The following is a 10,935-nucleotide window of genomic DNA, read 5'->3' as shown; positions in this document are numbered from 1 at the left end:
GTAATTTGTCGAGATTTTTAAGAGTATAGATTTCTCTGCTCAATGCCCACAATAAATTCCACAAATCTATACATGGAGCTGTCGATTTATGTACTAAATGATGTGAAATTTCGGAAATCGTCTGGAATGCCCTTTTAAAGGGATAAGAATAAATGTGTCCCATCGTTAATCCTTGCTAGACAGGTGATCAAGGCATCGATTTCTTGTTTGCAAAATCGAAATAGGCGTAATGCAAACGGTGCCATGCAGTGAAATCATATATCAAAATTATCAAATTCAAATCATATTATGGAAGAAGAAACGTGAAAATTAACAATATGCCATTGTATTTAGTGGCACTATGCCGGGGTATATGTTGAAGTTAAATTCCTCAGTGACGCGACTGTTCGATAGGTCGCATGGTGATGAGCTATCGCATCGTTATGCATGAAGTGAGAAGAAAAGAGTGGTATCAATATGCCTCCATCGATGGTGGCGGTGGTATCCATCTACCTAACGTCCGTCCGGTCATCACACAGGAGCTGAGATGCGGACGGGTGGCGCCGGGTGATTGCGCGGCACAGGAGCATGCATGACGCACATCCAAACAATGTGTAGGAGCTTGTACTTGGCGTGATGTACAGTATCCCTGCCAGTGTGCATCTCGAGCGCATAATTGCGGCGGGCGGTTTCAGCATGCAAAGTTTAGTGTACAACTGCCGTCTAAGCGTGCGCGCCACCATCACTGCACACATCCTACACCAATCTGCTACTACATTCACAGAGTGGTACGGGTATGCGTAGCGGTAGTAGCGAAGCGTATAACGTAGGATAACAAACGATCCTCGCGAACTCCATCTCAGCATGCAAATGGCTAACTAGTTAAAGTATACAGCGTTGGCGGACACGGTGAATGCGACAACGACGCAGAAACTTGCGTTACGATTCAACGGCTTTTCGTACATGGTGCATTTTGTCGTTAACTTGGTAAGTGCCGAGACCCTATCCTCATTAGAGTAGCTGCCGAGTAGCTGTACTGTTCTTTAGCATTTGGGGAATTGATTTGTTTGTTGCCACTTCTGTAAAGTTTCATGGGCTCTGTTATCACCTCACCACGATGATGGTTGTGAATGATGTGTGATGGGAGTTGTTTGAGTGTGTACCGTGGCGCTATACCGAGAGTACCACCTACTGCAGTGCTAAGTTAGCTCAGCTCAGCAGTACATTACGGTCATTATAACGAATACGATGGGCGTTCCTTGTTTGGCATCACCTGTGAACTTCCAAAGTCCAACTTATTTCATAGGGGTGCATTAGCACACTAAGCAGCATAAAATGATGATTTTATGGTGGATGGGATATTTTGCATTGGATTTTTAGTGCTTTTATGAGGTCCTTCATCTCTACTAGCAAATTTTCATTTTGAGAATGAAATAGAATCATTCATGCCATGCCATGGTTCTATGACTATGAGAGTATAGATATGACATTAGAAGTAACGAACCATAAATAATTTAAACATACCAAAATAGGCTGTGTCCATGGCAGTTTCCATAGCAGTGAGTGTTTATTTGGCATGTGTATTGAGAAGAGCAGTCTCAGGCCAGAGAACCCATGTAAAAGACAAGTGGTGCAAATGCAGTTTCGTACCCCCTAAATATTGTCTCATATATCAACTGCATTATGCCTTATAATTACAAATGTACTAGATCTACATAATGTGTGTACTCTGTGTATTATAGTATTTATACGTTTTTTGAAAATGTGTGTGTTCTGTACTTATATGAGCATAGTGACAAAGAAAAATATTTTTGCAGAAAAATATGGTAGCTGAAGAAACTCTGCCATTTTCTGCTCGTCATGATGAATGATGTACATTACATGCACTGACAATAGGATATGGTGGGCTATGATATTGGTTGAAAATGAGCAACTGCAGCGTTAGGTACATGTATGTACATGTTGTACATGTATGGTGGCATTTTGTCAGAATGTTTTTTTTTTTTTCTCTCTCTCTCTGTCTCATTGCTGCCTTCCCAAGAAATGGTATGGGGCTTTCATCCCTTTTTTGTCTTTCTTTTTTTTTTGTGTGTTAATATGTATTTTCAAGAACTGCTCTGTGTTAATGAGTTTTTTTCTGTTCACTGTCATAAATTGTTTTCCAAGTCAAACAGTGCAATAAAATTGTTTTTAGAATATTTCATTGCTTCTGTATTTTTTGTAACATTTTATAAGTTTGGAGGATGTCTTTTGTGTTGCATTTTTAGAAGCTGAAAGGTATCAAACAATTACTGTATCGTTTTGCCACAATTTTTCACTGCTAGATAAACCCACACATAGACACATTTTTTGGTTGTTTCTCCAACAATCTTTGTTTGATTTTATTGAAAATACCATTAATTCAGACAGACACATTATGCACACACACGAACATGCAATTATTCACAATTACACAAATACACAGAGGAGAGATAAAAAGATGTAAGTATCAAGGGTTAAACTTTAGGGCTGCTTTTCTTCGTTTGGAAGGCAGCCATAAGAAGAAGAAGAAGAGTAAAAAATTATGACAAAAATGTCATGATTGTGTACCTAAATGCTTGCTAATCTGTCACTCAACCACATGCAGGGTGGCACTATGTTTTTCAAAAAGAGGGAGCCGAATTTGTGGGAAAGGGGATGCTGATTACTTGTAGAGAAAGGGGGGGGGGGGCATTCTGCTACCAGGTACCACCACCAAAATTGGCTCACAAGAAAATAAGGGGGGGGGGGGGGTCTTCAATTTTTTTTTTTTACTTGGCTGACAAGCAAAAAAGACCTTGACAATTTTTTTGACAATAAAACATAAAAGATGAAAAAAAGAAAGGTCTTCACAGTTTTTGCAAGTAGCAATTAGTCAGATCCTATATTTTCTGCAAAGAAGTGGGGGAGGGGGAGGGGTGGGGCCAAAAAAGTCAGACTATACATGTATCTTCTGCAAAGAAGTGGGGGGGGGGGGGGGGGGGGGCGAGCATCCACCAGATCCTTAAATTTCACTTCGAATGTGAAGGCTCTATCGTGTGGAAGGGGGATATCCCCAGCCATACCCTCCTTCTTCTGTCCATCTCCATGGACTTATACAATTGTAGTTCCATACTTTTGTGCAGGAAAAGAGGTGATCCTCCTACTTGTACAAACTTAAGGTTGTTCCATGATATCTTATTGTCTTTGAATATTCATTTTTTTAATGTTTGGATTGGACATTTTCCTTGTGCCCCCCACAACATTGTTGTATTTCAGTTCTAGAAATGAAAAAAACTCCACACTCTCCATCTCTCGTCCACTTGGTACATTATAAAAATGCAAATTATGCAGAAAAAGAAGTGGCAGAAATGACAATTTTGCCATTTGTAATGTCCTTGAATATTAATATCTTACTTTTTTATTGAAAATTTTCAAACATTCCTCCCGAAAGTGTGTATCATATTATTAACTTTTAGTTCTAAAAATACATAATCTCCCTCATGTGGGAGGGGTTCCCCCTCCCACCCCCCCCCCCCAAAAAAAAAAAATACAGTAAAGCAGTTTCGCCCCCTTAAATATATTTTTCCCCTAGTCCATTGCCACAAAACAGCAGCAACAACAACAATCTTTCATTTACAAAAGATTGCAGATGACAGGAGACAGAACATTTTAGTATGTGATAGTGTATTTTGAATAACCTTATAACAATCCAGTAGGTAAAATTTTGATACGTACACTGTACGAGTGAAACATTTGCAGGGATGCATTATGATTTATGCCTATTCACTACTGTAAAAGTGGATATTTTCGCGCATTTCGTGCAGCCAAAAACTAGTGCGAAAATAAAAGCATGCTAATAGTTTTGCTTCCCATATACATGTATGTTCCTATACATAGCTGAAGTCTTGATTCCGCGGAATTAAAAAAGTTAATGCGAAACCCTTCTTAACCCCGCTGAGCGCAAAAAATTAGTCGCACGAAAATATCCACTTTGACAGTAGTTTACTTCAATTTCCACTGTAGGTGAAAAGTATCGTGTATGACATGGGTTGATCAAAGGCTGATGTATCAAAGTTGTATAAATTTGTAATCACCTGATAAGTCACTCAATACCATCATCATTTTAACCTGTTAAGGACAGACTGATTATGCTGCAACATTGTAGACACCTGCCCGAGTATACTCAGAACTCATCCTTAACAGGTTAATAGGTATTGAACACTTTACTTATGACATATCTTCATATTTCATCCAATTCTTCATTATTGAATGCACACCAAGAACTACTGATGTTTACCAAGTAACCATCCAATGCACAGTACTTAACATGCATAGACTTTTGAAATAACAAGTTTGACAGTGATCCATTTTAATCTACAAAATGCAAAAGTAATTGAATAATATAATCAATCGATCAAAGAATTTTGTGCAACCCCTGAAGCAGACACTACATATGGCTCATCATAAGGGCCATTGACTTTGATACCAGAAAATCACCACCATGGCTCATGGACATGACAACTATGACAAATTATCTTCTTAAACCATGTAGTTTAATAAAGTAAAGACTTCACAAACAAACATCTCCTGTTCAAGGTTCTGTTGCTTCCTTAATTTGTAATTCAGGAAGTATCAATGAGAGAGTGTTAATCCAATTTGGAAGTGTACAGTGTACATAACCTGTATATTCCTCTCTATTTACCGTGTGTGCAAGAAGCTTTTGTATGAAACACTTGTGTTCCTGCACTTTCTCATAGCAAGTTGCACTACCAATGGATATGATGGTTGTAATTGCAACCTAACCATCTCTAATTAGTGTGGAGTCCAGCTCATTGTTTAAATGTGTTGCTACAGCCCAGTGCCAACTGTGCGATTTGCGCCTCCGAAATAGTGCAAGTTGAAAGTGACCTCAGATCACTATTGAATTGTACCAGTTCACTGTGAGTCAGCCTGATGTCATTGCGTAAGCAATCATTTCAGTGTCCGTTGGGATTTCTTCGCGATCTTGGAGTGACTTTCCCTGGGAAACATCCTCCTCTAGCAATTGAAGAGGAGAAGGCAATGGTCAGTTTTGAGGAAAGATGTTCTTGAAGTATTACAAAGTGAGTTAAACTCCCGAAAACTCTGGAATAAGCCATTTCATAGTTCGACTTTGCGCGTGAGCAGGAATAAAAAGGTCGTTTGCCATAACAGGCATGTTGGGTTAAATTCATTGAGATAAGCATCTGTGATGTAAAAATTATTCATGTAATCCTTAACAGTACTTGCCAGCACATCCACCAGACAGCAACAAAGTGTTCAGTAAAGCCTAGTATAATTTGGTAATAATAATAGTTGAATAGTTTTCTCCTGCATACAATGCATATGAAATGGTTCTTCCCTGATTGTCCAAGTCTGGGTCCGGGTCTGAGAGTTGCATGTACAAACGTAAGCCAATAAAATGAAAAAAAAATGACAAAAACCTAGGTCAGGGGAGCTTTCCTGACAAGTTATGCTGTTTCATTGCAGCGACTCAAAATACATTCAGGTAATAAAATTCAGTCACAGTTGTCCAAAAAGCTGATTTGATACAGACACCCATACATGACCTTTAGTTTGAAATCGTTTACTCTCTGATGAATTGGGAAAATGCAAATCACATTGTCTCGCTTACTCCAGAGAGATTCTAGCATACAATGTACAATTGTAACTGTTCAATTTTTATGATGAGGAATATATGTACATGAACCATGTCAAGACAAACAGGACCCAAATATGAATGGAAAATGTCAAGCATTGTGTTTGTGTTTGTAGTTCAATTTGAATTGACAACATTTGACATGTCACGTGATCCAGTGTTCAAACACATTTCAAGAGAAATTGTTCAGATGTTGTCCTAGTGTGTGATTACACTACATACATTGTAAGTCCAAACCAGCAAAACTGTGCACTGCATTGCATGCCGTGCATTTTGTCTTCAGCCTCTTATGTATGATGTACAGTATGTCTCAAGTCTTTTATACCAAGTGTGATACAGATTAGCTCTAGCTGTATTGGAGTGACATATCATGCTGTTTTTGTGATGCAGATAGAGAGTATGTAATCTGTGATGTGAATGAAAAACATGCTCTCCGATTAATTTGGTACACCGCTTAATCATGCTATGCTCTGCCTGACACTTCCTGATTATGTGGGGACTACTCTGTACTTCACTTTTCTTCACTTTTAGCTTTAGAATCAAATGCTAGAAATATTCTCATCATCAAGCCCCATAATCATCAAGCCCCATAAGACTTAGCACTGTCAATGCTGGCTGGGAATGATATCCAATGACTGGGTAATAATAATAATATACACGTACTCTTTGAGCACACTACAGAGTACATTTAGTGCAATAAAAGTCAATTATTAATGTAATTATTTATATTTTAACATTTTTGAGAATTAGAAAATAAAGCACACATTTTTTGATTTCAAGAATAACTGTATAATCATTGATCAAAATGATTAAATATGCAGCAAATATTGATACGTGTACATAATATATATTGTATGTAGACCCATACAGTAAGTACAATGTAAGTAAACACTGATAATTGTCAGAGGCTATTAGGTTTACAATCTTCAGAAACAGATTCTAGACAGTATAGTGCGATAATTTCCCCTACTGTACATTCAATTTCTTATCCTTTATAACTAGTGGAAAAAATTAATGGATTCAAAGTGTTCAGATCAAGTTATTGTTCTAATGAACTAATTACAGGATTCATTATACAGTTAAGGATGAAAAAAAAAACCAAACAAACAAACCTGGATGCATGACCTGTGTATAAAAGTTATCTGTACACTTTAATACATTGTAGGTCAGGGCAAGTCCAAGATCAGGTCCCCTCAGAAGGCAAAATTTCATCTTTGCTGAATATTGACATGTTTGGTATCATTTTGAAGCTTATGAGTTGAAGTTTTGATTTCCGAGGAGGAAAATATGATATTATGTAAATTTATGCAAATTTAAATGGCCTCATTTGCATATTATGTGAAATACAGCATTACGCATGGGACATTTATAAAATATTCATATTTATTCAAAGGAAAGCAAATTACACTTGTATATTTGGATATTATGTGGACGTAAGAAGTTCATCAAATAGTTTAACTTGGTATGAAAATTTAGGGATTATGCAAATGATTATGCAAATTAGCTCGTGTCCTATCATGAGATGTCCCATATGTAACAAATTGAGGTCATGTTTTTAGGTTTTTTTCTGAAATTCCTAGGTAATTTGAATGCCCTTTTGGGAAGTTCTAATTTATTGTTCAAAGAAGATGAATACCACAGAAAGAAGAAAAAGTAGAAAAAGGAATAATTTTTATTAGGCAATGAAATAATGTTACGTACATTGTATGGGACAAATGTGTTACGTACTGTATGGGACATCCTCATACATATTGCATGTGAATGCATGTAGCTAGCTGGGAAGGTCTCCCAGTACAAAAATCGTCAATCATGCTGCAGAAAGCATCCCATCTTTGCAGTCACTTTTGAGTTATAAATGCTTGAAATAATACATGTACTTCACTGAACAATTTTCAGAAAGGGGGAGGGGGAGATGTCAAAATACACAATGAAAATCAGCATTAAAGGAATGGTATAGTTTTCATAGAAATGGGGATTCAGTTTTCAACATTTTACAAGATGATTTGAAACTACTCATATGAATTATTTAAGAACATACAATTCTAAGACTAGAGGAATTCAAAGTTTATTTGATGAAGATCCAATTTGAAATGGCCGATATAAAAAAACAAACAAATTATACAAAGTATTAAAACAAAGTGGTCCTAATGAAATATACAACTTGTATGACCCATCTTTTATTAGGACACCACATTTCTGGATATCTCAGTTATTCAGTTTTTAGTAGTAGCCACGATAAAAATCATGGGTGTACATACTGAGGTGTGACTCGAATCAACAACCTGATTGCTAGACAGACATCATATATCTACTCAATCACTGGGGTTCCACGGACAGACGCAGGCATCCCTAGCAGCATGTATTGCAAAATTTATTAAGAATTAATATTTCTTGTGTCAAGTTGTTTTTATTGAAACTGAACGGAAAACTGCCCTTCATCAATGGAAGTAAACACATTACTAATTCAGTTTTTTAATAGTAACTATCCTGATAAAAATACAGAGCATGAATACTCAGGTTTTTCATAAAAATATAGAATATGATGAAATATGATTACGATAGTAAATATTTGGGGAATATTGATTCCCTTGACAATCTGGATCAGTATTTGAGTAATTTCAACTGATTCTACGTCAATAATTATAAAATGCAAAATACTCATAAACATGGTTCTCTACACACTAAACGAATGGGGGACAAAGGACATGCATACTCAGGTTGGCCATAAGAATGATACAATCTGGATCAGTATTTGAGTAGTTTCAACTGATTTTACTTCAATAATTATGCAAAATACCCATAAACATGGTTCTCCACACACTAAAAGAATGAGGGACAAAGTGTCCCATATGTAACTCCCATATGTAACACATCATGTGTGTCTTTAATTAGAACCTGTAATTAGAGCTTTTTGCCTCATGACTTGAAACTTACCTCTGATAATCTTGAGTGTTGTGACTTTCATCACAGTGAGTTACAAGTTGTAGAATGATATGCTTGTTGAGAGTTTTGAGGTTGAAAAAAGTGTTTAAAAAAACAAAAATTTTCTAGTCCCATACGTAATGGCACATATTTTCTCTTCTAGAATATAATTGTCAGAGTCATTTTTCTCCATTTTTAAAATGATTATACTTCTCCTAGATATCAATCACCATGATAAAGTTCAATATGATCAAAGGCCATTAACACTATTTTTCAGGTCATAAAAGTCTCTGAATGTCCCATACGTAACGCGCGCATTATCTTGGACTTGCCCGTCAGTATAATTTGACTTCACTTTGAAAAGGAAAGTACACCGTAGAAGATAAAAGGAGGTGAGGGAGACCAATAGCAACTTGCATTGAAAACATTATAAACCTATTCTGTCACATACTTGTAGGCCAAGCCAAAAAGTTGGGGCATTTTGCAGTGCATAGATATGTGATTGCTGATGGCCAGTTCTGATTGTTACCTCCGCCAAGGGAGGAGGTTATGTTTTCGTTACCGTTGGTTTGTTAGTTAGTTAGTTTGTCCGTGTGCAAAATAACTCAAAAAGTGGTTAACGGATTGGGATGAAACTTGCAGGAAATGTTGAGAATGACACAAGTAACAAACGATTAACTTTTAGTAGTGATCCGAGAATTTTGGGGGAATTTATGAAGGATTTTTGATATTTTGGCAGATAGGGTCAATGAACTTGGGAGTTCAGGCTGCGCGTATTTGAGGTTTGCATGCGCACACTAAAGTGCGTGCTCCACTTTCTGCTCGGGCGAGACGTGCCACGCAGCTGAGAGTTTATGACGTAACAAAGGCTTTTATATTGGGATATCGGGCAATTTTTCAGCTGTATACCTATGGGTGGAAATCACTGATCTCTATGGAAGATTACCCAAAGAACTTTCCCCCAGTGGTGGAGAGGAGAAAAATCTCTTTGGGAAGAGCAAGATCATCGGTGGAAAGTAACTGCTTGGCGGAGGTCTGCGCTTTCAGAGTGCTTTTCTAGTTATTGTTGATATTAATGTCTCATGTAAATACATTCTGTACATCATTTTAGAACTTACGGTATAAACTTTCATAAGAATGATCTGTGTGAGGGTGCCATCGTATTTCAAGTAGGATGCCCTGTTATGTTACACAATTATCTTTGCAGATTTACAGTTCAACACTAGCAGCACCTGTGGAAATCCACTGGTCTGAGGGTTTTTTTTTTTTTTTTCTCACATATACAATTTTGCACATTTTTATTGATAAAAAAAAAAAAGGTTTTCTCATTCTTTCATTAATTGTGCTCTCTTCTACCCATGACCATTCTTCCCAGAAATTCAATATTACACTTTATAGTATGTGCCTGGCGATCCGATCCATTGGTTGGGATCGTTCCCGCCACTTGCTTTCATTATAGAACTTGAGTTTCGAGGGGCTATTTGCACCTGTTGAAGTCAAACAGTTGTCTATATAAGCTTGTTTTCCCTCATCCATCCCCCCCCCCCCCCCACACAGACACATTTACATCCCCGCAGAACAAAAAAACAAAAACAAACGGTTACATTCAGGGAAAAATTACCAAAAACGCTTACCAAATGAGATTCCCCGAAAGTTCTGCCCACAGATTCTTCCCGTCGAAACGGGGAGATACTATTGACTCTATGACTTTGATATTAAAGACAGCCAATCCCTTTTGCATGCAAATTTTTGAAAAATTGGTGAGAACACTTAGGTTTTGAAGAAAACACTATTTGGAAACCTCCTGTAAATTTTGAACTCCAGAGCAAGAGGGTCTTTATTTGTTTAGTTAAATTGACCGTTAAGATTTGAATAATTTTTGCGAACTTCGCAAAAATTACAAATCTAAATACTAGTCTAGTTGTACAGACCTGTGTGATGCACTTAGTTGTACATGTAGTTCATGTAAGTGGTGTGTTGTTATTTGCCATTGATAACAAAGTAAGAAAAGCTAGTGAATTCTTCTTTTCTGGCAGCTTTAACATGCATATCTGTTGTTCGAAGTATAAGTATCATATTACAACCACAGGAGGATTACTGTATGCAGCTGTGCCTAGTACACAGAATACGTTACGATGAGCGTTTTGTGCATTATTTGAATTTTAACGGCTAACAACCTTCAAATATCACAGAAATGTTATAGATTTACAATAGTCTTGTCATTCTGGTTGAATATATCATGTTCTGTGCTATTTGGGAAGGAATGCAAAAGGGAAGGGCCATCTTTAATCCCCCCTTGCTCTTGCATCCATGCAGGCACCCGAGGGAATCCATGGCTGGTCTCAAGGCCTCATATT

At 37.2% G+C, this 10,935-nt stretch overlaps 1 protein-coding gene across 2 annotated transcripts in view; it reads left to right on the top strand.

Annotated features, from left to right (window-relative positions):
* Nucleotides 1–895: 895 nt before the first annotated feature.
* The window catches only part of LOC139737631 (protein PALS1-like), a 138,284-nt gene continuing 128,244 nt past the window's right edge, over nucleotides 896–10,935 (top strand). For both annotated transcript variants that reach the window (XM_071648305.1, XM_071648304.1), the window contains exon 1: nucleotides 896–966. The gene's annotated coding sequence lies outside the window, so the exon portion shown is untranslated. The remainder of the gene's footprint in view (nucleotides 967–10,935) is intronic.

The sequence above is a fragment of the Diadema antillarum genome, unplaced genomic scaffold (genome assembly GCF_040938485.1).
Source record: "Diadema antillarum isolate AM-2024a unplaced genomic scaffold, OU_Dant_1.0 seq00000697_RagTag, whole genome shotgun sequence".
Taxonomy (NCBI): Eukaryota; Metazoa; Echinodermata; class Echinoidea; order Diadematoida; family Diadematidae; genus Diadema; species Diadema antillarum.
This window is presented reverse-complemented; position numbering and strand designations above follow the sequence as displayed.